This window comes from Myotis daubentonii, chromosome 1 (assembly GCF_963259705.1).
Source record: "Myotis daubentonii chromosome 1, mMyoDau2.1, whole genome shotgun sequence".
Lineage (NCBI taxonomy): Eukaryota > Metazoa > Chordata > Mammalia > Chiroptera > Vespertilionidae > Myotis > Myotis daubentonii.
Genome location: NC_081840.1, coordinates 152,274,491 through 152,300,520, shown reverse-complemented (window position 1 = coordinate 152,300,520; position 26,030 = coordinate 152,274,491). Strand labels below are relative to the sequence as shown.

Here is a 26,030-nt window from a genome sequence, read left to right as displayed (position 1 = left end):
ATTATGAGTGGCCAGATTATTATGACCACCTGACATTGTAGGCAAATTAGCCGTGCACTGCATCATATGGGATATGGAAGCTGAAGGCCTGTTCGAACACCTTTGCTGTCTGCAGTTACCAAGATAAAATGTCTCCAATTCGCACAGGAACACAAGGATTGGACAGTCGAACATTGGAAAAAAGTCATGTGTTCGATGAATCACGTTTCCAGTTGCATCATGCAGATGGCAGAGTGAGAATTTGGTGGAAACAGCATGAAAGCATGCACCGCACATGCATGACTACAACCCTTCAAGCTGGAGGGGGCAGTGTTATGGTTTGGGGCATGTTTTCCTGGCAAAATTTGGGCCCTTTAATTTGTGTGGAACAACGTCTGAATAGCACAACCTGCTTCCCTACTTATAATGGTCTGGCCCTCTAGCAACTTCAGCGTGAAATTATAGCTAATTTGCCTACAAACATCAAGTGGTCATAATAATCTGGCGTGTGTGTGTGTGTAATTGATTTCAGAGAGGAAGGGAGGAGAGAAACATCAGTGATGAGAATCACTGATCAGCTGCCTACTGCATGCCCCCTACTGGGGATCAAGCCCAAAACCTGGGCATGTGCCCTTGACCAGAATTGAAGCCGGGACCCTTTATTCTGCAGGCTGACACTCTATCCACTAAGCCAAACCAGCTAGGGCTCATTTTCTTCTTAAAAATTTTTTTTAATTTATGTGTATTATAAGATGTAAAGTTTAGATCAAAGTTTTTGGTTTTTTCTCATTTGGGTTTTTTGTTTGTTTCTGCTGATATTACCCAATTATTGTAGCACTATAAGTTTTGATCTACCCATTCTACACTGAACTGAGAAAGTTTGGCATACTAGTCAAAAATCAATTGGCTATACTTAGGTGGGATTACTTTTTGGTTCTCTATTTTCTTCCAGTGATCTATGTATCCATCCCTCTGCCAATACCATTCTTGATTACTGTGCTATCTCAAAATTAGTTATTCCTAAGTTGTCTTAGCTATTCTAGTTCCTTTGCCTTCCCATATAAATTTAGAACAAACTTTTCCATAGCTACAAAAACCTGATGAAATTTCTACAGGAATGGTGTTTATCTGTTCAACTTGGAGATAATTGGCATCTTATGTTGAGCCTTCTAAACTATGAACTCAGTTTATTTAGATATTTTTTTCCTGTTTTGTAGTTTTCTACATCAAAGTTCTCCATGTCGTCTCAGATTTACACTTAAAGTTTATATTTTTGAGAAATTTTAAATATATTTTTATTTCCATTTCCACATTTTAATTGCTGGTATATAAATACAATTTATTTTTTTAATATATTGAGCTTATATCCTATAATCCTGTTGAACTCATTAGTTCTAGATTTTTTTTGTGTGTAGGTTATTTGGCATTTTCTACGTAGACTATTTTGTCATCTAAAAACAGCTTTATTGCCCTGGCTGGTTTGGCTCAGTGCACAGAGCATGCCGACTAAAGGGCCCCGGGTTCAATTCCAGTCAAGGGCACATGCCCAGGTTTTGGGCTCGATCTCCAGTAGGGAGCATGCAGAAGGCAGCCAATCAACGATTCTCTCTCTTCATTGATGTTCGTTCTCTCTCTCTCTCTCTCTCTCTCTCTCTCTCTCTCCCCTCCCTTCCTCTCTGAAATCAATAAAAATATATTTTTTAAAAAATAAAAACAGCTTTATATCTTCCTTTCTGATCTGTATGCCTTTAGTATTTCCTTTTATCTTACTGATCTGGCTAGAAATTCCAGTACTTAAAATAGTGACAACAGCCCAACTGGCATGGCTCAGTGGTTGAGCACTGATCTATGAACCAGGAGGTCACAGTTCAACTCTATGGTCAGATTATGAGGTCACAGCTCAATTCCGTGGTCAGAGTACGTGCCCAGGTTGTGGGCTTGATCCCCAATAGGAAGCATGCAGGAGGTAGGCAATCAATGATTCTCTAATCGTTGATGTTTCTATCTCTCCCTCTCCCTTCCTCTCTGAAATCAATAAGAACGTATTTTTTTTAAATAGTGACAACAATCTTCCTTGCTTTGTTCTGATCTCAATGTAAAAATATTCAGGCCCTAACTGGTTTGGCTCAGTGGGTAGAGTATTGGCCTGTGGACTGAAAGGTCCCAGGTTTGATTCCAGTCAAGGGCATGTACCTTGGTTGCGGGCACATCCCCAGTAGGAGGTGTGCAGGAGGCAGCTGATCAATGTTTTTCTCTTATCAATGTTTCTAACTCTCTATCCCTCTCTCTTCCTCTCTGTAAAAAAACAATAAAATATATTTTTTTAAAAATATTAATTATTTTACCATTAGATATGATGCTAGCTGTAGGTTATTTTGTAAATATTGTTATCCAGTTGAGAAAGTTCTCTATTGTTTGTTTTCTGAGCATTTCAGGAATGAGTGTTGAATTCTGTCATGTATCTTTCTGCATCACTTAATATGATTGTAGGGTTTTTGTCATTTTAGCCTGCTAACAAGTCAATTACAATGATATCATGCTATCTACACTAATAAAAGAGAAAAATGGTAATTGGCATACAGCGCTATCCTTTTCATTGGCTAATCAGGGCTATAGGCAAATTAACTGCCAACTAAGATGGCAGTTAACTGCCAACAAAGATGGGGGCTAATTTGCATATGTAGGCACAATGCAGGGAGGCGAAAGGGAAAGCAGGAAGAAGCCCCCTGCCACTGACAGTGATCGGAAACCCAGGGGGGAGCTAAGAGCTGGGGGGCAGGGCAAAGGCGGCCTCCAGCCATGATCGGAGAATCAGGTGCCTTTGCCGCCCTGGCCAGTGATAGCAGGAAGTAGGGGTGGAGCCAGCGATGGGAGCTGGGCACGGTCGAAGCTGGCAGTCCCGGGGGCTAGGGGTCCCTTGCCTGGGCCTAAAGCGGAGCCCACGATCGCGGGGCCGCTGCAGCTGCGGGTCCCCGCTGCCCGAGGCGTCCTGCAGGGGCAGGGGCGGAGCCCGCGCGATCGCGGCACCCCCCGCTGCCACTGCGGGTCCCCGCTGCCCGGGCCGGACGCCTAGGCCAGAGGCGTTAGGCCTGGGCAGGGGCAGAGCCTGCAACCGCGGGGAGCTGGGGGTCCCCTGCCCAGGCCTAATGCTTCGGCCAGAGGCGTTAGGCCTGGGCAGGGGCAGAGCGGGAGATCGCGGCACTGCTGCCGCTGCAGGTCCCCGCTACCCGGGCCGGACGCCTCGGCCAGAGGCGTTAGGCCTGGGCAGGGGCGGAGCCTGCAACCACAGGGAGCTGGGGGTCCCCGCCCAGGCCTAATGCCTCGGCCAGAGGCGTTAGGCCTGGGCAGGGGCAGAGCGGGAGATCGCGGGGAGCTGGGAGTCCCCTGCCCACGCCTAATACCTCAGCCAGAGGAGTTAGGCCTGGGCAGGGGCGGAGCCTGCAACCGCGGGGCGCTGGGGATCCCCTGCCCAGGCCTGACACCTCTGCCAGAGGCCTCAGGCCTGGTCAAGGAGCCGATCCGGTGATTGGTCATCGGAGGGTGATGAGGGTCAACTCCTCTGGCCAAGGCATCAGGCCTGGGTGGGGGGCGGAGCCAGGGATTGGAGGGATATGATGGTCCCCTTGCCCAGGCCTGAAGCCTGGGCCAGAGGCCTCAGGCCTGGGCGGGGGTCAGAGCCAGTGATCAGGGGGAGATGGGGGTCCCCTGTCCAAGTCTGACACCTCTGGCGGAGGCGTCAGGCCTGGGCAAGGGGCCGATCCTGCGATTGGAGGGTGATGGGGGTCAACGCCTGAAGGCTCCCAGTATGTGAGAGGGGGCAGGCTGGGCTGAGGGACACTCCCCCGCTCTACACACACACACACACACACACACACACACAGTGCACAAATTTCGTGCACCGGGCCCCTAGTATAACATGAAGGTAACATCAGTTTATTCAGTGAATAAACCCCACTTGATCGCGATGCACACGTCATTGTTCTCTCATTTTGTTTTGTTTTTTCCCACCTTCTTGGGTTACCTAAATATTTTTTTCTGGGTTTTTTTGTTGGGTTTTTTTTGGGGGGGGGGGTTGTTTTTTATTGATTTCAGAGAGGAAGGGAGAGAGATAGAAACATCAATGATGAGAATCATTGATTGGCTGCCTCCTGCATGCCCCCCACTGGGGGGGATCAAGCCCACAACCCAGGCATGTGCCCTTAGCCAGAATTGAACCTGGGACCCTTTAGTCTGCAGGCCAACACTCTACCCACTGAGCCAAACCGGCTAGGACTAACCTGAATTTTTTTTTTAATATATATTTTATTGATTTTTTTTTTACAGAGAGGAAGGGGAGGGATAGAGTTAGAAACATCGATGAGAGAGAAACATTGACCAGCTGCCTCCTGCACCCCCCCCAATGGGGATGTGCCTGCAACCAAGGTACATGCCCTTGACTGGAATCGAACCTGGGACCCTTCAGTCCACAGGCCGACACTCTATCCACTGAGCCAAACCGATCAGGGCCTGAATATTTTTTAAATTTCATATTGATTTATCTATAGTATAGTTTCAGTATATCTCATTGTTATAACTTTTTCTAGTGACTGTTGTAGGCATTACATTATATTTTCATAACATATCCCAGGCTATTGATTATCAACATTTTACCAGTTCATGGTAAAGTGTAGAAACCTTACCTTCCTCCTCTATGTCCTCTGCCCACCCCTATTTCTAACATCACCATCTTAAAGATTTCCTCTACAGAGAACCACGTCAGACAGTTATGCTTCAACTGCAAAAGGGTGTCTATTGAATTTACCAATGTTTGTTCTTTCTATTGGTAATTCTTCCTTCCTGGTGTTCCCACATCCCTTATGTCATTTTTCCATTTAAAGAACTTCCGCTACCTTTTATTTTAGGGTAGGCCTGCTGGGCACAAATCATATGAAGGATTTTTTCCCTTAATATATTATTCTGAGTTGACAGTTATTTTCCTTAAGCATTTCCTTCTGTCATCCATAGTTTCTAATGAGAAACCACTGTAATTCAAATTGTTTTTCTACTATAGGTAAAGTGACATATTTCCCTCTCACTGCTTTTTTTGTCTTTAGTTTTCAGAAGTTTGACTGTGATTGTCTTAGCGTGGATTTCTTTTAGGTGATCCTGCCTGGGTACCACTCAGCTTCTTGAAACTGTGTGTTTATGGCTCAACAAATTAGGCAACATTCAACCGGTATTTCTTCAACTATATTTTGAGCCCCACTGTCTCCTCTTTCTGGGATTCTGATAACAAGAATGATTGATAGGTCTTTTTTTAAAGCCATACAGGTCCCTGAGGTTATTTTTTCCAGCCTATTTTCTCTGTTATTCAGCTTCGGTAATTTCTATTGTCTTCAAGTTCACTGAATCTTTCCTCTGCCTTTTCCATTCTGTTATTGAGCCATCCACTGGTTTCTTTTATCTATTTCTCAGTTCTGAAATTTCCATGTTTTTTCTTTAAATCCTGTATTTTCTTCCTGAGATTTTCTATTTTTGTTTCAAGTGCTTGTAATTAATCATTAAAATATTTTTATGACTGCTTTAATATCCCTGTCAAATAATTCTAACATCTGTCATCACTGTCATGCTGTCAGGTGACCTCTCATTCTCAAGTGAGGATTTTCCTGATTCTTCGTGTCACATGTGATTTTTTTAAAAAAATATATTTTTTTTCTTTTTTTTAAAAATATATTTTATTGATTTTTTACAGAGAGGAAGGGAGAGAGATAGAGAGTTAGAAACATCGATGAGAGAGAAACATCAATCAGCTGCCTCCTGCACATCTCCTACTGGGGATATGCCCGCAACCCAGGTACATGCCCTTGACCGGAATCGAACCTGGGACCTTTCAGTCCGCAGGCCGACGCTCTATCCACTGAGCTAAACCGGTTTCGGCTAAAAAATATATTTTATTGAATTTTTACAGAGAGGAAGGGAGAGTGGTAGTTAGAAACATCAATGAGAGAGAAATATCAATCAGCTGCCTCCTGCACACTCCTTACTGGGTATGTGCCCACAACCAAGGTACATGCCCTTGGCCAGAATCGAACCTGGGACCCCTAAGACCGCAGGCCGATGCTCTATCCACTGAGGCAAACCGGTTAGGGCTGACATGTGATTTTTAGTTGAAACCCAACATTTTGGGTATTATGTTATCAGATTTAAGATCTGACTTAAGTCTTATGGTAGGGCTCTCTGCTGGCACTGCAAGAAGCAAGATGGGCACTACCTTGTTTCTGCCAGGTGCATATTGAAGGTGGAAGGAAACTGGGGCTCCCCACTCAGACTCCATTGACCCTAATGGGTAAGAGTTCAGCCTCTCTCATGGCCTCTGCTCATACCACCCTGGCTAGACAAGGGGTTCCTAGTCACTGCATCTTATATGGCCTCATTACCACTGAATGTGGTGAAATTCCTGACTCTCTCTAATTCCTCTGACGCCACCCCAGCAGGAAGAGGGGTAGATGTGCTTTGTTACCACCCTGCAGATGAGACTCCCAGCTCACTCACCTGGCCTTCTCTGATACCACCCAGCAGAGTGTCACCTCAATATAATTGTTGAGGGTAAAAATCTAGTCTCCCCATCTGGCTTTTGCCAGCAAGAGTGAGGGGTGGAGGTTCCAGTTCTCTTAAAGTGTTCTGTCTGGCCCTGACCAGTTTGGCTCAGTGGATGGAGCGTCAGCCTGCGAACTGAAGGGTCCCATGTTCGACTCCAGTCAAGGGCATGTACCTTGGTTGTGGGCACATCCCAGTGGGGTGAGTGCATGAGGCAGCTGATCAATGTTTCTCTCTCATCGATGTTTCTAACTATCCCTCTCCCTTCCTCTCTGTAAAAAAAATCAATATAATATATTTTTTTAAAAAGTGGTCTGTCTGGTGGGCTGGCTCTCCCTCTCCTGGTCTTTTAGCTAGAAAGCAGACTTTTTCTGGGGGCTTTGAACCTTTTGGTGTTGCTAGGTTGTTAGCTTTTCCAGTCAGTCTGGGACATGTAGGCAAAAAAAAAAAAAAAAAGAAAGAAAGAAAAAGAAAAATCCAGGGGAATATGTTCTGTGTCATTTCTCAGGTCCAAATACACCCAGTCAGTCTACTTCCTTATCTCCACCTTTTAGTCTTATATTTGTTTTATCTCTAATGTTCAGTGTTTTTAGCTTAGGGGGAGGAACAGGAACGGTACATATGCTCCATCCTTCCATTAGTTCAAAGCCAGATCGCCTTTTGTGTCTCACATTGAATGTATAGGCCTTGTAAAATGGCAATGAGTCTCACTTCACAACACAGGCAGACATTCAAATTGATCAATTCTGAATGTTTAGGTTCAATATTTTGAAAGTCATTAATTTGTTAAAATTTTCTGTAGCATTATGTAGACAAAATGTAACTCAGCCCTGGTCTGTGTGGCTCAATTGAGCATCATCCTGTACACCAAAAGGTCACCAGTTTGATTCCCAGCCAAGGCATATAACCCAGGTTTTGGATTTGATCTCAAGGCAGGGCTCATGCAGGAGGCAACCAATCAATGTTTCTCTCTCACATTGATGTTTCTCTCTCTCCCTCTCACTTCCTCTCTCTCTAAAAGTCAATAAAAATATTTTTTTTAATGTAGCAATCTTTAATATATTTTATTGATTTTTTGCAGAGAGGAAGGGAGAGGGATAGAGAGTTGGAAACATCGATGAAAAACATCGATCAGCTGCCTCCTGCACACCCACTACTGGGGATGTGCCCACAACCCAGGTACATGCCCTTGACCGGAATCAAACCTGGGACCTTTCAGTCCGCAGGCCGACGCTCTATCCACTGAGGCAAACTGGTTAGGGCTAATGTAGCAATCTTTAATACATCACATCTTATTTTACCATGGATTTTGGCTCTCCATTGAATAACATTCTGCTTCCCATACGCATAATTAGCTATTTATTAATAAAGGACCTATTATCGGTGGAACTAGAGTTCTTAGGGTGCTGCGAGGAAAAGAATTTCCTGGGGCTCCCATGAAAGGATGGGGTTTCATGGAAAGCTTTTTTTTTTTTAAATATATATTTTATTGATTTTTTACAGAGAGGAAGGAAGAGGGATAGAGAGTTAGAAACATTGATCAATGAGAGAGAAACATTGATCAGCTGCCTCCTGCACACCCCCTACTGGGGATGTGCCTGCAACCAAGGAACATGCCCTTGACCAGAATCGAACCCGGGACCCTTCAGTCCGCAGGCCGACGCTCTATCCACTGAGCCAAACCGTTACGGAGAAAGCTTTATTGATGATGTAAAATTACAGGAGTTCCTCTTCAAGGTCCCATCTCTGTCTACCCTGCCATGGAAAAGTCCAATCTTGTCTTCAGCAGGGCCAGAATAGGCCACTGCCCAGCATTTCTGCTCCATATTCAAGTCCAGTCCAGTTCAGCATCTGGCTAGCTTAGCCTGTGTTCCCAGCTGCAGTCCATCACGTGCAGTATCTGCATGGCCCATGGCCATGCGGTTGCTTATGGTCACATGGAGAGAGAATAGGCCAGCACGCAGGTAAGTGTGGGTCACAAAGCAAGTAGGAACAAGAGAATAAGAGCCAGGGAACAAGAACAAACAAGAGGGAACTCTTTGGGGATTTTAACTTTCCAAGATTTCACGCACTTCTGATGGGGTCCACCCACTAGTTAATCCACTGTTCCCCAAGCCAGACTGACAGGCCAGCACCTTCCCTATGTCACCTGGACTTCACTGCGCATGCACCCATCTTGCTTTTCCCACCAACAAACCAGTAGTGGAAAGGGGAAAGGGGGGGTGTTAATTCCCTTGGAGGGACAATGCTCTGATTCCTTCAGGTGCAAAGCTGTTAGCTTCCTGGTACCACAAACAGGCCTCTGCTTCCCAGCTAAATATGCTCAACAATGTCTGACTCTCCCTTTGCTCACTTATTTTATTAATATTATTAACTAATTACACCAATAACAAATTGAAGTATACATTTTGTCACTTCAAATATTTAGTGGAATGCACGTAAATCATTCAGTTAAGTTAAACACTTCACTCAGAATTAAATCGATAAAGCCCCAGCTTAACTGTTAACTCCTCAAAAAGGTTTCCTTTAACCACCACTAGTCTTAGTGCTTCATGACCCTTACCCACATTTGTACTCTTATTTGTGGTTTTCTTAGTCAATGAATGCTTCCCCCCTACACCTTCAACACCATGAAGTCTGGAGTATGGCTATTTGGGTTCACTACTGTATTTGTAGAGCCTACCATGTTGCCTGACAAAAACATCCTCAAACAATTGATGAATGTGTAAGTGAATAAATGAATGAATGCATCTACCACTGATTAGCTGTGTAGTAACCTTTGTCAAGTAACTTGACCACCTTCCTAAGGCTTAGTTTTGTCATCTTTAAAGCAGGGATAATAACAGCACTTATTTCATTAAAGTCATTCATCACATATTTGTTGTATATCATCTAGGTACTAGGAATACAGTAGTGAACAAAACAAACTTGGTTCCTACCTTCAGGATGCATAGAGTTGGATTTTAAGCCAGATATTAAACATAGGATCTCATAATTTATTACAGCAATTAGAAATCATGATGCATACTATGAAAGAAATATATAGATACTAGGGGCCCAGTGCACGAAATTCGTGCACTGGGTGTGTGTGGGGGGGAGTGTCCCTCAGCAAGCCTGCCCCCTCTCACATACTGGGAGCCCTCAGGCGTTGACCCCCATCACCCTCCGATCGCCTGATCGGCCCCTTGCCCAGGCCTGACGCCTCCGCCAGAGGTGTCAGGCTTGGACAGGGGACCCCCATCTCCCCCTGATCACTTGCTCCACCCCCCACCGAAGCCTGACGCCTCTGACCCAGGCTTCAGGCCTGGGCAAGGGGACCATCATATCCCCCCAATCCCCGGCTCCGCCCCCCACCCAGGCCTGATGCCTCGGCCAGAGGAGTTGACCCTCATCACCCTCCGATCACCAATCACCGGATCGGCCCCTTGACCAGGCCTGAGGCCTCTGGCTGAGGCGTCCGGCCCGGGCAGCGGGGACCCGCAGCTGCAGCGGCCCCGCGATCGTGGGCTACGCTTTAGGCCCAAGCAAGGGACCCCTAGCTCCCGGGACTGCCAGCTTCGACCGTGTCCAGCTCCCATCGCTGGCTCCACCCCTACTTCCTGCTATCACTGGCCAGGGCGGAAAAGGCGCCTGATTCTCCGATCATGGCTGGGGGGCAGGGCAAAGGCGGCCTCAGGGCCGCCTTTGCCCTGCCCCCCAGCTCTTAGCTCCCCCCTGGGTTTCCGATCACTGTCAGTGGCAGGGGGCTTCTTCCTGCTTTCCCTTTCGCCTCCCTGCATTGTGCCTACATATGCAAATTAACTGCCATCTTGTTGGCAGTTAACTGTCAATCATAGTTGGCAGTTAACTGCCAATCATAGTTGGCAGTTAATTTGCATATAGCCCTGATTAGCCAATGAAAAGGGTATCGTCGTACGCCAATTACCATTTTTCTCTTTTATTAGATAGGATTATGAGACCAGATATTAGCTAAAGTTAGGAAGGTCATTCTAAGAAACTCATTTAAATGGAGACTGAATAATTAGTAAAAATTAACCATGTGGAAAATAGAGAGGGACAGGAACAGTGCATGCAAATGCCCTGAGCTGGGAATAAGATTGGTTTATCAGAGATACTAAAAATAGGTAATGTGGCTACAACATAGTGAAAAAAGGAGAGAATGGTGGTGCAAGATAGGCTGGAGATACAGCCTTAGATTGTCCTTTACATCAAAATTTTATCCTAAAATAAAAAGGACGGCGCTTAAAGGTTTTAAGCCACTGACACTAGATTTGCATTAAAAATCAGTCTGGCCCTGACCAGTTTTTAGCATCAGCCTGCGGACTGAAGGGTCCCAGGTTCGAGTCTGGTCAAGGGCGTACGTACCTTGGCTGCGGGCACGTCCCCAGTGAGGGGTGTGCAGGAGGCAGCTGATCGATGTTTCTCTCTCATTGATGTTTCTAGCTCTCTATCCCTCTCCCTTCCTCTCTGTAAAAAAATCAATAAAATATATTTTTTTAAAAAATCAGTCTGGCTGCTGTGTGGAAAATAACAGATAACTAGGAATGGGGAAGCTAGTCAGGAAGTTACTGAAGTAGTCTAGGCGATAAAATAATGACAGTTAAGATTAGAGAGTAGATAAACAGATTTGGGGAGTGGAGGAGCAAGTGAGGAAGGAAAGAGGTTATCAAAGAGTTTCCTAGTTTCAGAGGAAAGAGGTAGGTGAAATGGAGGCCAGAACACTGATATAAGACAGCAGATTTGGAGAAGTAATAAAGAACTAATTATTGAACGTATTATATTTGCAATGCCGTTGAATATCTAAAATACAAGGAGGCATGTATAACTAGACTGTATTTATAAAATCTGGCAGAGGTCTGGGCATTTTGACCCCATCATGACTCTAGATCCAAAGCTTTGCCATATTACTTTCTTTGCAAGAAGGAAAGTTTATAATTCAGATTACTGGTGAAATAAGCATCACAAAATAAAACTGATGATCCCTTAAATGACATATGGAAACATTATTTTTGACTGAAATATGACAGGACAAATCTTTTGATGTAATTTAGATATGAAAATTTTGAGCTATAGAAATTAGAGATGCTTGAAATAAAGGAATAAAGAAAAACTCATGCCTGGCTGGTGTCACTCAGTGGTTGAGCATCAACCTATGAACCAAGAGATTACGATTCAATTCACGATCACAGCATATGCCCTGGTTGCAGGCTCAATCCCCAGTAAGGGGTGTGCAGGAGGCACCCAATCGATGATTCTCTCTCATCACTGACGTTTCTCTCTCTCTCCCCCTCTCCCTCTGAAACCAATAAAAATATACTTTAAAAAAAGAAAAAATTCACAATGGCAGAATCTTTAATTGGTGGGATTTTATTTAGAAAACAAAGGTTCTATTGATATTAAATTCAACAAATTTGAATATAATCTATATATATATAAAAGGCTAATATGCTAAGTGTCCGACTATCCAAACAGTCGCTGTGATGCGCACTAACCACCAGGGGGCAGACACTCAAAGCAGGAGCTGCTGAGCTGCAAGTGACTTGGCAGTGGCGGTTCCCGGATGACACGCCCCAAAACCAGAGAGGAGGGAGCCTGATTCCTCACAGGGCTGTGCGATTCCACCTTCAGCCTTTGGTTATTTGTTGCTGGGACACGGTTGGCCCTGAATCTGGTTTACTGCCCACTTGTGTTTGTGTTCTACACACTGTACAACAGTGACTTTGCAGAGTGCCCTCTTGCACTCTGGGACCCCTAGGGGAATACTGGAGAGCCGGTTTCGCCCGATCCCCGCAAGCCAGGCTGAGGGACCCCACCTGCCGGAGGGACCCCACTCACTCCACAGACGCTGGAGAGAGACCACAGGAGGTTGGCTCCAGGGGATGTCTAGCCCGTTTTGCCCAGTCCTGCTCCACCAGCCACCTTCTTATTAATTTCCTTTCAATATGCACTAATCTGTGCACCGGATCACTAGTAAATCTATGTTATGAAATAATTCACATGATTCCCCCCCCCCCTTGAACTATAGCTTAGTGTTTTTTAATGGAAACATTTAGAAACTATTTAACTGTGCCATATACAAGAAGTGGCCAAGAAACCAAACTAATTTAATGGAATCTTCTCCAGAAATTATGTTCTTCATGAAAATATAGGAAAGTGAATATAATTCTCTTTAGCAGTGTTACACATATTAATAACTTCATAAAGCATATCAGTTTCCAAAATCATTAACAGCAACTTACCAGTTACCTTGCAGTTTATAAGGTGTTTTGTAAAGAAATAAAGAAATCAAAACCCCGTGGAAGCTATCCTGGCTTAGACCTCAGAGAAAAAAAGGAGACTTTGTCTTTGGACATTTAAATCAAAAAAATAAAACAGTAACGGGTTTCTCCTTCCTCTCTCAAGAACAATAACTGAAGCATTCTGTTAAGTATAACTGTGAGGTTAATGCACTACCAAGAGTCTATCACTGGTTATACAATGTGCAAAAATTTCAGTAATAACCTTCTTTTCACCTCACAGTGCTTTTCTCCTAATAGCACACCTCAGCCACTGTACCTTCAGTAGGAAATTAGCATTCTTCTTCTTCACAATTAATTTTAAAACTCTCACCTTCTGTCTTTCACTGAGCGCTTTTAACCCCTCACTCATCTCCATGAACCACATGGTGTTCTGCGCTTTGCCTACTTTTATTTGTCACTTCACTAAACAGTCCATACACTGGCAATCTTTCCCCACTGATCAACTTCCAACCATACATTCAAACTATTGTAAATTATAAATCTGGAAGAAGCTTGGTTCTCTGAAATCTGGCATCAAATGGAGCTTTTCCATACTAAGTGATTTTATTTTTCTGTAACTTTCTAAAGTCTGTGCAGTCATATCTCAGATGTGAGTTCATGTGCCTATGCTGTACCTTGAATATTAACACTAAATTCTCCAGAAAATTCAGGTTCTGCCTCTTCCTCGAATTTCTTCAGCTATAGTTAACCATCCTTCCAAAGCTAAGTCTGTAGGTTCCTCTAGTTTTAACCTCTTTTAAATTTCTTTTTTTTTTTTCTGTTGTTAATCTGTCACAATTTTTTCCCTGAAACTTTTTTTTTTACCCCTCTCTTCATTCACGTCCCACCTTTTCCCAGCAGGCATCACTGGTCCCAGCACCACTTCCTTCCTTTCACAGCAGACCCTGCATGGAAAATAGGCTATTGGCCCAGGAGCTAAAGTATCTATTGTCTTCACCTCAGACAATGGGTCAGGGTTAGTTTAAATTCCATTTAAACATCCGATAAGGAGTTTAGAGCGAGGAAGGAAGCGTACTTAACAAAGACGTCCTGTGTCGAGGTCTTCGAGGGTCCTATTATAACATAACCTTCTCAGTAACAAAACGAGGCTAGGAATGGGGAGGCTGAGGAAGTTCCTTGCCTAAAGTCGCATTGCTATTGTTAAATGTGGCCAGGGTCCAAGGCCCTCCTGTTTCCCTGGGCAGTGCTAACAGAAATGAGGGGTGCCGGTCACTGCGTTACTCCACCTCCGTCGGAATTCCCAAGAGATGGGCTCACCAGCCATTGGCCCGGGGGTGCCCTCGCCTCGACAGCGAAGGGAGCGTGCAGAAGGTGCCCAGAGGAGATCTGGGGCGCGCGACTACCTGGGGAATTGCTTATTCGCAAGTGGGTTATTTCGGGGGCACCTCTAAGGTCAAAAGTGCAGACCAGCGCACTGGACTTAAAATTTTGACAGCCGTTTAAAACTGAATTACGGAAACTTCCAAACCAGCAGCGCTCGCTCCCGTCGGCACAGCTTCCCAGGGCAGGGCCGAGGGGCGCTATGGGGGAGCCGGCTCTCCAGGCCTCAACGCACCTGCCCGTGCCACGCGTGCAGCGGGGAGCGGTCTCCCGGGAAAGGCAACCGTAACCGACGCGCACGGCGACGCCAGGCACCGCTGCGGGGCTCAACGCATCCTCCCCGACCCTCACCAGCGGCAGGGCTGGTGCACGAAGTGGGGACGGTTGGGGGCAATGAAGTCCGAGGAAGAACTTCGAGAGCGCGGAGTGACCGGGCCCCCACAAGCATGCCTGTACCCCAGGGCGAAGCCGCAGACTGCTTCACCGGGGCAATCCGTCCCGGAAGAAAAATGGCGGCCCGGCACTCACCTATCACGCCGCCGCCGAGCCCGCCGCCCTGCCTGCCGGGCCGTGCGCTGCCACCGTCGCTTCCCAGCCACACGGCGCCAGGGACCGATGCGGAGACACAGGATACGGTCTCTACCCTAACGCGTCCTCCACCACCCGGCAACCTGATGATCTGCACTTCCGGCGCCGTCGGAAGTCCCGGCCTCGCCCGGCGCAAAGCACGCCAGCAATCCGGCCCATAACGCCGGAAACCCCGGAGACCACGCCCACTTCGGGGCCACAGGAAGTCCCGCCCAGCCCCCATAAATTCCGCCGGGTCTCCGGTGCCCGTGCCGCCGGAAGTCTCGCCTGGCGTCGACCCGCGCTCTCACCGCCGTAAATCGCGCTCGGACTCCGCCCCTCATCGGAACTCCCGCCTCCGCCTCGCCGGAAATCCCGTTCCACAGCCCCCGCCCACGGGGTCGATAGCAGGGGATGCAGGGGGTCGTTTGCGACCTGGGCAGAGGCGTGAAGGCGTTCCTTGTCCGCGATGATCACCCGGTCCTCGCTCCCACGTTGGCGCTGGTCTGGGGAGGCCCTGGGTGTGGGGCCGCAGATACTCACCGCGGCCGGGTTCCTCGGCGCCCCGGCATCGCTTGCTCTTGTGCATCGTCCCGCAGGCCCCTGGACTTGGGGCCGGGCCGCTTGCGGCCCGGCTGCGGGCAGACGTTGCGAGTGAGGCTGGCTGCTGCTCGGAGCCCGGCGGAGATGCTATTAATATTTCAGCTTATCTGCAGAAGGTGACTCAGTCAGCGTCCTTTCTGAAGTATCCGTTCACCATTGGCTCGCTGGAGAAACGAAATCAGCTGCTCACTGCGAAAGGCTTTCTGGCTTTGAGCCAGCCTGGGAAATCTGCATAGCAGATGAGTTCAGCTCCCACTGGGCGTGAAAAGCTCGCCGCAGTGAATTAAAAGCACGAAAGCATTGCTCTCCTATCTGGGTCACCTTTCTTGCTCCTTCCTTTAAAAACTAAAGCTCAGCATTCAAATTCAAGAAGCACTAATGTGATTGTTAGACAAGAAACAAATTTAACATATTTGGTGACCCAAATAACCAAAAAGTATGTAGAATTAAACCCTTAAGTGATGTCTGCATTAAGTATAATAAAAGCTTATCAATGGGAACAGTTATGGGAGATGAACCAAGGCCTTCACACTCTTGGAGGTTGTAGAAAACATTCAAATAACAGTTTTTATTTTTTAAAATATATTTTTATTGATTTTTCACAGAGAGGAAGGGAGAGGAATAGAGAGTTAGAAACATCGATGAGAGAGAAACATCGATCAGCTGCCTCCTGCACACCCCCTACTGGGGATGTGCCCGCAACCAAGGTACATGCCCTTGACCGGAATCGAACCTGGGACCCTTCAGTCAGCAGGCGGAGGCTCTATCCACTGAGCAAAAACCGGTTAGGGCTCAAGTAACAGTTTTGTCACCTAATGTGCACAAGGACTTCTGCTGGGCATGGTCACTGATGAAAAGCTTTATGAACCACAGTATCTTCAGCTAATTCACATGCTAATGTGTGGGTTTATTTTGCAACACAGCAACCACAATTTGGATGAAACAGGATATTGTTAATTGAAGTAACTCTTCTCTGATATAATTAAGGTTCCCTAAAAGTCACTGTAAATAATGAGGTATCACAAAACTAAGAAGGGAAAGTAATCACTTTGAGGGTCTACTGTGTGTCAGGCACTCATTTGGTAACTTGTTTAATCCTCAAAACAAAAAATAGAAATGATTCTAATTAAAATTCATAATGGTACTATGCAATGGCGCAAAGGTTAGATCAAAATCGAGGTCCATGTTCTTTCCACCATGTATTCCTTTTAGAGTTGCAGAAACAAAATACCACAAACGAGGTGGCTTAAGCAATAGAAATACATTAGAGCCCTGGCCCGTGTCATTCAGTGGAGCTTCATCCCATGCACTTGAGAGGTCATGGGTTTGAGTCCCAGTCAGGGCACATGTCTGGTTGTGCGTTTGATCCTCATTAGGAGGCGTGCAGGAGGCATCAGATCCCTTTCATCAATGTTTCTATCTCTCTCCCCTTCTCCCTTCCACTCTCTAAAATCAATAAAAGCATATATATTAGAAGTCCAGGATCAAGTTGGTTCCTCTGACAGCTATGAGGGAGACTATTCCATGCCTCTCGTAGCTGCTACTTAGAGATCTGGCATCACTTGGCTTGTGGCAGCAATAACTCCAGTCTTCAGGTGGCATCTCTGTGTGCAGGTCCCTTCTCTTGGCATCTATAATAATAAAAGCGTAATATGCAAATCAACCGAACAGCAGAATGGCCATCCGGATCACCTTCCAGATGACCACACTATGACACGCACTAGCACCGGGCCAGCCAAGGTGGGTGCGATGCGATTGGTCCCGGGCGCCCACCCCCACCCCACCCTTACCCCCTCCACCCCCTGCCACTGCCCCACAGAGGGAAGCCCAGGCTAGCCAAGCAGTCACGCCTGTCCCCCGCAGAGGGAGGCAACCAGTGGGTGAGGGAGCGGGGGAGGGGTTAGTGTGGCACAGATGGCAAGCAGTGGCAGCAGCGGGGGTGGGGCCAGGCCCCAATAGGCCCTGATCACTGGCCAGGCCTAGGGACCCTACCCAAGGGGTCCGGATTGCGAGAGGGCGCAGGCAGGGCTGAGGGACACCTACACACACTCCCATACACAAATTTCATGCACCGGCCTCTAGTTCTTTTTTTTTTTTAAGTATATATATTTTATTTTTATTTTTATTTTTATTTTACAGAGAGGAAGGGAGAGGGATAGAGTTAGAAGCATTGATCAGCTGCCTCCTGAACACCCCCCACTGGGGATGTGCCCACAACCAAGGTACATGCCCTTGACCGGAATCGAACCTGGGACCTTTCAGTCCACAGGCCGACGCCCTATCCACTGAGCCAAACCAGTTAGGGCTCTAGTTCTTTTTATAAGATCATATTGGAAGATCATACTGGATTAGGGGCCCATCCTACTCCACTCCATGTATAGCACTTCATTCGGATCTCTGCTCAAATATCACCACTTCAGAAATGTTCTCCTTATCATTTATCTATACTTATTTATTTTAATATATTTTTATTGATTTCAGAGAGAAGGGGAGAGATAGAAACATCAATGATGAGAGAGAATCATTGATTGTTTGCTCCTGCACACCCCCTGCTGGGGAGGAGCCTGCAATCCAGGCATGTGCCCTTGACTGGAATCAAACCCGGGACCCTTCAGTCCTCAGGTGGAAGCTCTGTCCACTTAGCCAAACCCATTAGGGCCTTATCACTTATCTTTAAATGGCATAATCCCTCATTATCCCTTACCTGTATTTTTCTTCATAGTACTTATAACCTCTTATGACATTATTTGAGTATTTGTTACTGTTTCCCCCATTAGCATGTATTGTAAACTCTATAAAAACTTTTTCTAATTTGTTCACTGCTTTATTCCCAAGACCTAGAAAAGTGCCTGGCACAGTATGCAACTAAAAATGTTTACTAAAGGGTAAATATTTGTACTTCTCAAGAGTATATAGACTCCTGAATGGCATAGGTCAAGTTTTCTAGTTCTTCTTATGTACAAAATGTATCTAGCTCTATGCAATAGGAGAACTAAGAAAAACACAATCATGGCATGTGAATACAACACCTGAACAACTACTCAGTTTCTCCTATTCAAAAGTGCTCTCACTAGGAAAGTCAATTCATAATTTTGTGGACCAAAGAGTCCAGTCCATACAATGAAACTTCACCAGAACTGAGGTGCTAACCCATGTCACCTGTGCCTCATTCATGACACTGGAACAGGTACTGACTTTCTAGCCTCAAAAAAAAATTCAGGCCAGGACCGGTTTGGCTCAGTGGATAGAGCATCGGCCTGCGGACTGAAAGGCCCCAGGTTTGATTCCGGTCAAGGGCGTGTACCTGGGTTGCGGGCACATCCCCAGTGGGAGATGTGCGGGAGGCGGCTGATCGATGTTTCTCTCTCATCGATGTTTCTAACTCTGTATCTCCCTCCCTTCCTCTCTGTAAAAAATCAATAAAATATATTTTTTAAAAAATTCAGTCTGTATTGTTTCACCCAGTACATATTTGTTACCTTGTGTGCTGTCCACGTGCCGAATGAAAAGGAACAACTAATCTCACAGTGGGTGTATGTTTAGTCTTCAAGCTGTCTTTAGGAATATGTTTCAGTTCCAGAACAGCAGTTTTGATGTTTTTGAATAAAGAAACAAATCTGTGTTGTTCTCATTATGACACCTAGATTCTTAAAAAGTAAGGTCATTATTGGGGGGGGGGGGAGAGTAAGTGTTGAGAAACTCTAAAGAACAACCAAACATTTACTGCAAATCTGTTCCAGATGACAGTAGAAGACTGTATCTCTATTGATCGCAAGTACAAATGAATGAAAACTAAAATACTGTAAGGAGCTTTGTATTGTTCTCTAAGCCACACAGTTGATACCCTTTTATTTCTTTATCAATACTGTATGACTTGTAACCCAACAACTATTTACATTCATAACAATAACAGTGCCTAGTTAATGTTAGGCATATTTTAGAAGAGATGCTCCAATATATGTAGTAACTAGTCCAAGGTCACAAAATAAGAGACTGAACTAGAACTAACTTCTCTCTTCTCTTTTTGTTAATATTAACAATACTAGTGGCCCAGTGCATGAAATTCGTGCATATTAAAAGGGGATTAATTAGAGGAAATATTTTAAGATTGCTATTTGCTCTTTCTCTATAATAGAAGTGTCAGAGATTAAAGAAAATTAGGAAAATGTATATGAAAATCTTCCTCCTGTCAGAGTCTGGGGTGCATCACGGGACCCAGAGTCAAGTCCCCATCCACCCACGTGCGCCTCAAAATTGCACGAGACCCAGACCCAGCCAGCCCCCCATCATTGGGCTAGATACAGAACCGGCTGGTCCCACCCTTGTCAAGCCCCGCTGGGTGGTAGGCGTGGCCTGAGGTCCCCTGGCCTGGCACCGGGGAGTACACAGCCTGAGGTCCCCCAGCCCAGGCCAGGGCAGCAGAAGCAGCCTGAGGTCCCCCAGCCTGGTGCTGGGGCGGGAGACATGGCCTGAGGTCCCCTGGCCCAGCACCAGGGCGGGTGGCGCAGCTTGAGGTCCCCTGTCAAGTCCCACTGGGTGGGGGGAACGGCCTCAGGTCCCCTGGCCCGGTGCCGGGGTGGAGAGTGTGGCCCGAGGTCCCCCGTCAAGCCTCACCAAGTGGAGAGTTCAGCCTGAGGTCCCCTGACCTGGCACCAGGGCAGGGGGCATGGCCAGAGGTCCCCCGACCTGGCACCAGGGCAGGGGTGCAGCCTGAGGTCCCCTGTCAAGCCCCACGGAGCGGGGAGGGGGGGGGCACAGCCTCAGGTCCCTGCTGATTGCTCCTTAAGGCTCGTTATGGGAACTCGGCCTCAGCTGTGGGTGCAGCCATCTTTGTGGTGGAGTGACAGTCAATTTGCATATTCCCGCTTTATTATATAGGATGAAAACCAAATACTCTAATAGCTCTGGAGTGTACTTAAAAGTTAAAACCAAACAACTACTAGTCTATGAATCTGAATCTTGTAAATAGGCTTACACATACACAACGAACTCCCATTGCTGGGCACTCTGAATTTCTCCATATGTATCAGAATTATATACGGAGATTTCTTGATAGGAATATCACTGTCCCCAATCTGATGTCAGTAATTTCCATAACTTGGAAGTTTCAAAGTAAAGTATTGAAATGTGAATGCTGTGCCATGTTAGTTAAGTCTAGAACTTTGGTCTCATGAGCCTACTTATGTTATAAAGGGGAACATAAAAAAAATAAATAAATCATCGCTGAACTTCAATTCCTTCATATCAATAAGGACACCATTTACATGTAAGGATAAAGTGAAAAAAAAATATACGTAAAATGCTCCTAGCATAGTAAATACTGTAGGCAGGTTTAAACTAGAAGGGAACTTCAAGACCATCTAAACTTTCTCCTATTACAGATGAGGGTGATGAGGTGAATAATATTTAGCACCATATTATTCAATAACAGGTAGCAAAGCCCTGATAAAAACTAATTAAGGTCTTCTACATTCAGTAGGCTTCCCACTACCCCAGCAGTTCTCAAGAGTAGTACAGGGACCACTGGCATTTCCCAGACCCTGCCAGGGACTCCATGAGGTCAAAATAAATGCCATACTAATACTGTCCACCAATACATGTCGGAGGTTATAAAACAATTTAAAAGGTTATTTGGACCTGTGGACCAAATCCAGCCCCACTGTGAGGTCCTGTGAGCTAAGAATGGTTTTTCAGTTTAGTTGCTTGTGGGGCGAAGCAGGGAGAGATATTTTGTATTTGTGAAAACAGAGCAAAATTCCAGTTTCACTGTCCCTTGGTGAAGTTTCCTTGGAACAGTTCACACGCGGCCCACAACTGCATTTGCGCTGCCAGGGAGGGGTGACTCTCACTGCAGACAGTGAACTGTCTACATCAGCAGCTCCCCTAAGCAATTCTTTTTTTTTTTTTTAATATATTTTATTGATCCTTTACAGAGAGGAAGGTAGAGAGATAGAGAGTTAGAAACATCGATGAGAGAGAAACACCAATCAGCTGCCTCCTGCACATCTCCCACTGGGGATGTGCCCGCAACCCAGGTACATGCCCTTGGCCAGAATCGAACCCGGGACCCCTCAGTCCGCAGGCCGACGCTCTATCCACTGAGCCAAACCGGTTAGGGCCCCTAAGCAATTCTTTATTTTCTTTCCCTAATAGCTCACTCGCCCCACCCTTCTTCCTATAAAATCCTTCCATTTTGTACAACTCTTGGGCCCTCCCTTCTAGGTGCTAGATGGGATGCTGCCAGACTCATAAACTGTTTTAATAAAATCAAGTAGGTCTGTTCTTAGGGAAATCGGTGTCCTTTTTCCAGTTGAGTGCTGGGCTGGAGTCTTTATGATATATGGACAAAACAAATTTTCTGAGATTTTCATGAGCAGATGAGTGATTTATATTTGCATGGAATTACATCCCTGGGTTTCCAAAGACCCATTTCCCTTAGTCCAGCTTTAGAAGTGTAGCTGGGGTTTCAGTAGAGCTAGAAACAAAGCCAGTGTCCAGAGTTTCCAGTCCATATTGCAGCTGGGTCCAGTCAGCATCAGGCTAGTTGCAGTCCATTAATCCACTGTGTGGGGTCCACATGGTGGTGGGCCATGTGCCAAATGCAGAGAAACCAAGAGTGTGCCGCCCCCTGCAACAAGAGTCCCAGGATTAAATATCCCAAATTTCTTGCCTTTGCAGTGGCCACGCCCATTCTGGCCAATGACCTGTTCCTAGGTGTGACTGACAGCCAAGTACTTTTCCAAAGTCACCCCAACTTTACTGGGTATGCCTCTATCTTCCCTTCGTTCCTTTCTTATTATTAGTAACTAGGTTAACTGAAACAGCATCAGATCTTCACATTTACTACATTGAATTTTTTAAAATATTTTATTGATTTCAAAGAGAGGGAGGGAAAGGGAGAAACAGAAACATCAATGATCAGAGAGAGTCATGATCAGCTGCCTCCTGCACACCCTGTACAGCATGTTCCCTGACTGAGGATTGAGCTCTGACCTCCTGGTTCATGGGTCATGGTTCATGGTTGAGCACTGAGCCACACTGGCCGGGCTGAATTTTGTTTTTGTTTTTTAAAAAATATATTTTTTATTGATTTCAAAGAGGAAGGGAGAGGGAGAAATAGAGACATCAATGATGAGAGAGAATCATTGACTGGCTGCCTCCTGCATGCACCCTGCTGGAGATCAAGCCCGCAATCTGGGCATGTGCTCTTGCCTGGAATTGAAGCTGGGACCCTTCAGTCTGAAGGCTAATGTGCTAGCCACTGAGCCAAACCAGCTAGGGCTGAATTTTGTTTTTTATGTTCATGTGTCTATACAACGGTTGTTCCAGGATGTTATGTTTATGGCTCAGCCTTGAGCTGAGTTTACCAAGTTAATAGCAGCTAAGGGAACTGAGGGCAAGTTCTGTATAGGCCCCACTTCCCTAAAAGCCTCCCAACTACATTTTAAGTGACTCTCTTAGCAATGCTTACTCCATTTAATTTTCTCCATTATTAGGCTAAACACCCTTTCAATTACTTTACATTGTGGACAAAAAATGGGCCACATGCTAACCTGATAAGTTCAGGGAAGGCCTGCATGGCAGTCTTGCAAACTCAAAGACCTAAAGTAACCACAAAGGATGATCTGAAATTAAAACTTTACTTTATTTATTTTTTCCTTTTCTCTCTATATATTTTGTTGAGATATGTACTACTTTTTACAGGTCAATGATAAAAGAATCCTAGCAACAAGTTCTAACATACAAATGAAGGGTTCCATACAAATAAAGGTCCAATATCTAAGTGAATGATGATTTCACAAACAGTGCAAATACAGACAAGTGGTAAAAGAATTATCACCTAGCAAACAACAGTGCAGCCTGTTGTCACATTGAGCAGTTATATTACATTAGCGGGCCGGTGCACGAAATTCATGCACTGGGGTAGGGGGTGGAAAGGGGCCCCTCAGTCTGGCCTTCACCCTCTCCAATCTGAGACCCCTCAGGGAATGTCCAACTACCGGTTTGTGCCCACACTTTTAACAGATAACAGCTCCATTGTTGTTTCTTTCTTATGCTTAAAACCATTGGAATTAGTAGGTATTCAAAGTGTGTACACATTTTGGGGGGACACCCTGTATATCTCTAGTCAGCAGTGAAAGAAACCAACAGCAGATTTGGAACCCCAGACAGGGAACCTTGCTCACTCCCCACATGTCTCCCCACTTCACTTTCCACCTTCATGGGCAGCAGGAGAATCAACGTTTTCTCTCATTAATTCAGAAAAGCACGTCCTGTCACCCGCTGCCTGGCAGGAGTGCGCTGGGCCCCAAGCAAGCGAGGCTCAGTCAAGGCAGCCTTCGCTCATGGGTGCTGGCACCCAAAGTGCACATTCCTTCTCTACAGTCACCCCGACTATCCCACTGTTTCACTGAGAGGACGGAATTCCTCTCCGCCTCTGGGTTCTTGATCTTGAACACTGATCGAAGGCACCTCAGCGAGGGCCGCCTGCGCCCACCCGGTGTGTCTGTCTGCAGCTCCTGCCTCAGCACCTGCATTAACCCCCCAGAGGTGATCTCGTAGCTGCACTGGCCTCCGTGGGAACAGGGCATCACCACTCCGCCCTCTCACTGTCATCTCACAGGCACCCACTCTCAGCACCCAGAACACACAGACACTCTCCAAAGGACGTGAGCGCATCAGAGGGGATGTGTGCACATCCTGTGGGGGTGTTAGGCATGCCGGGTTGATGTAAGTGCGGTGGAGAGGTGGGGGAACTTGTGCACGCCTTGGTTTGCAACTATTGCAGGCGCAGGAGGGTGACAGTGTGCTGGGGGATGTTCGCACGCCAGGAGGGGATGTGCACACTGGAGGCCTCTGGCTTTGCAGATCCGCAAACCCCCGTGGTGCGGCCAGGAGGACGTCAGTCTGGCCCGCCACGGTGGCTGTCCCTGCGATCCTGCACCTTCTGGGCCAGGAGGCGGATCTTGCGCAGCCACTCCTGGGCGCTGATGGCCTGCAGGCGCTACTTCAGCTCAGCCTGCAGGCTCTGCTTGGCGCGCTCACAGCTGTCACCACCGCCATGTGGGGAGTACAGGCCGCCCTCTGCCAGCCTGCCTCCCCTGTCCAGAGGCTCTCTGCACTGCTCACTTGCCCAGAGTGACTGGGGCTGGGCAGAAGCCAGGCGTCCTGCCCTGCCCAACCCCGGCCGATCCGCCCTGTGCGAGCTGCCGCCCAGCCGGGAAGGGTCACGGATCCGGGTTCCGGGACTACAGACAGCCTCAAGCACTGCCCCCAGCCCGGCAGGGTCACGGATCCGGGTCCTGGGACTACAGACAGCCTCAAGCACTGCCCCCCGCCCGGCAGGGTCACAGATCCGTGTCTTGGTCCCGTGGACAACCTCAAGCACTGCCCCCTGCCCAGCAGGGTCACAGATCCGTGTCCCGGGACCATGGACAGCCTCAAGCGCTGCCCCCTGCCCACCAGGACATAGATCTGGGTCCCAGACCGCCGACAGCCTCAAGCGCTCCCCACCGCCCGCCAAGTCACGGATCCAGGTCTGGACCGCAGACAGTCTCAAGCACTGCTCCCCGCCCAGCAGGGTCACAGATCCAGTCCAAGACCCCGGACAGCTGTTCCCGCTGCCACCTGCCTTCAGTATGCAAATTAGCCGCCATCTTGTTGCTTCAGGGTGGGGGTCCCCATGGGGGTGCCTGGCCAGTCTGGGTGAGGGGATGATGGCTGTTTTCAGGCTGGCGGGCAACTGAGGCTCCCAACCTCTCCTTTTTTCTTTTATACTGGGATTTATTTACCTTCTATGGCTGTCACTGGAGCTGAGAGTCGGTTTTAGCTCTGAGGCTCGGCTCCAGCTATGAGACCTCCGCTGTTGAAAGCAGGGATCTGGGTTTGTTTCGGTTCTATAATTGTAACACTGGCCGAAACCGGTTTGGCTCAGTGGATAGAGCGTCGGCCTGCGGCCTGAAAGGTCCCGGGTTTGATTCCGGCCAAGGGCATGTACCTGGGTTGTGGGCACTTCCCCAGTGGGGGATGTGCAGGAGGCAGCTGATAGATGTTTCTCTCTCATCGATGTTTCTAACGCTCTATCTCTCTCTCTTCCACTCTGTAAAAAATCAATAAAATATATTAAAAAAAAAATTGTAACACTGTTGCGGTCCTGCTGGCTGAAGCCCAGCTGGCTGAAAGCAGGTTTCTGGGGAATGTTTACCTTCTATATTTGCAACAATGTTTCTTAGAGTTGCAGCTCAGAGGCCGGCAGCAGCAGGCAGGGAACCTTCGCTTCCTCTGTCACTGGAGCAAGCAAGCCTCCTGTTCGCTTCAGGTGCCTGGCTGCCCGCCGCCATCTTGGTTGGCAGTTAATTTGCATATCTCCCTGATTAGCCAATGGGAAGTGTTCACGGCCTTGGTCAATTTGCATCTTTCTCTTTTATTAGATAGGATAAATTCCACCCTTAATCATAGCAACAGTTCATGAACAGTAAGTATAGAAGCAAATATGCAGTGAAGACATTTCTGAAAGTTATGTTTTCATTCTTTAAGATTGTTTTGGGGTTTCTTCATGGATTTTTTTTTTTTTAAGTTTAATTTCAGACCATCCTTTACGGTTACTTTAGGTCTTGAGGGTTTTTTTTGTTTTGTTTTGTTTTTAAAAATATATTTTATTGATTTTTTACAGAGAGGAAGGGAGAG

General features: G+C 46.8%; 1 protein-coding gene across 2 annotated transcripts in view; it reads right to left on the bottom strand.

The window, feature by feature from the left end:
* WDR37 (WD repeat domain 37) overlaps window positions 1-15,497 on the bottom strand; it is an 87,908-nt gene extending 72,411 nt beyond the window's left edge. The window contains exon 1 of one of the 2 annotated variants that reach the window (XM_059662955.1): window positions 15,285-15,497. The gene's annotated coding sequence lies outside the window, so the exon portion shown is untranslated. Of the gene's footprint in view, window positions 1-14,702; window positions 15,231-15,284 lie in introns of those variants that run through there. The other variant, XM_059662947.1, reaches the window with a different exon arrangement.
* Window positions 15,498-26,030: the final 10,533 nt, after the last annotated feature.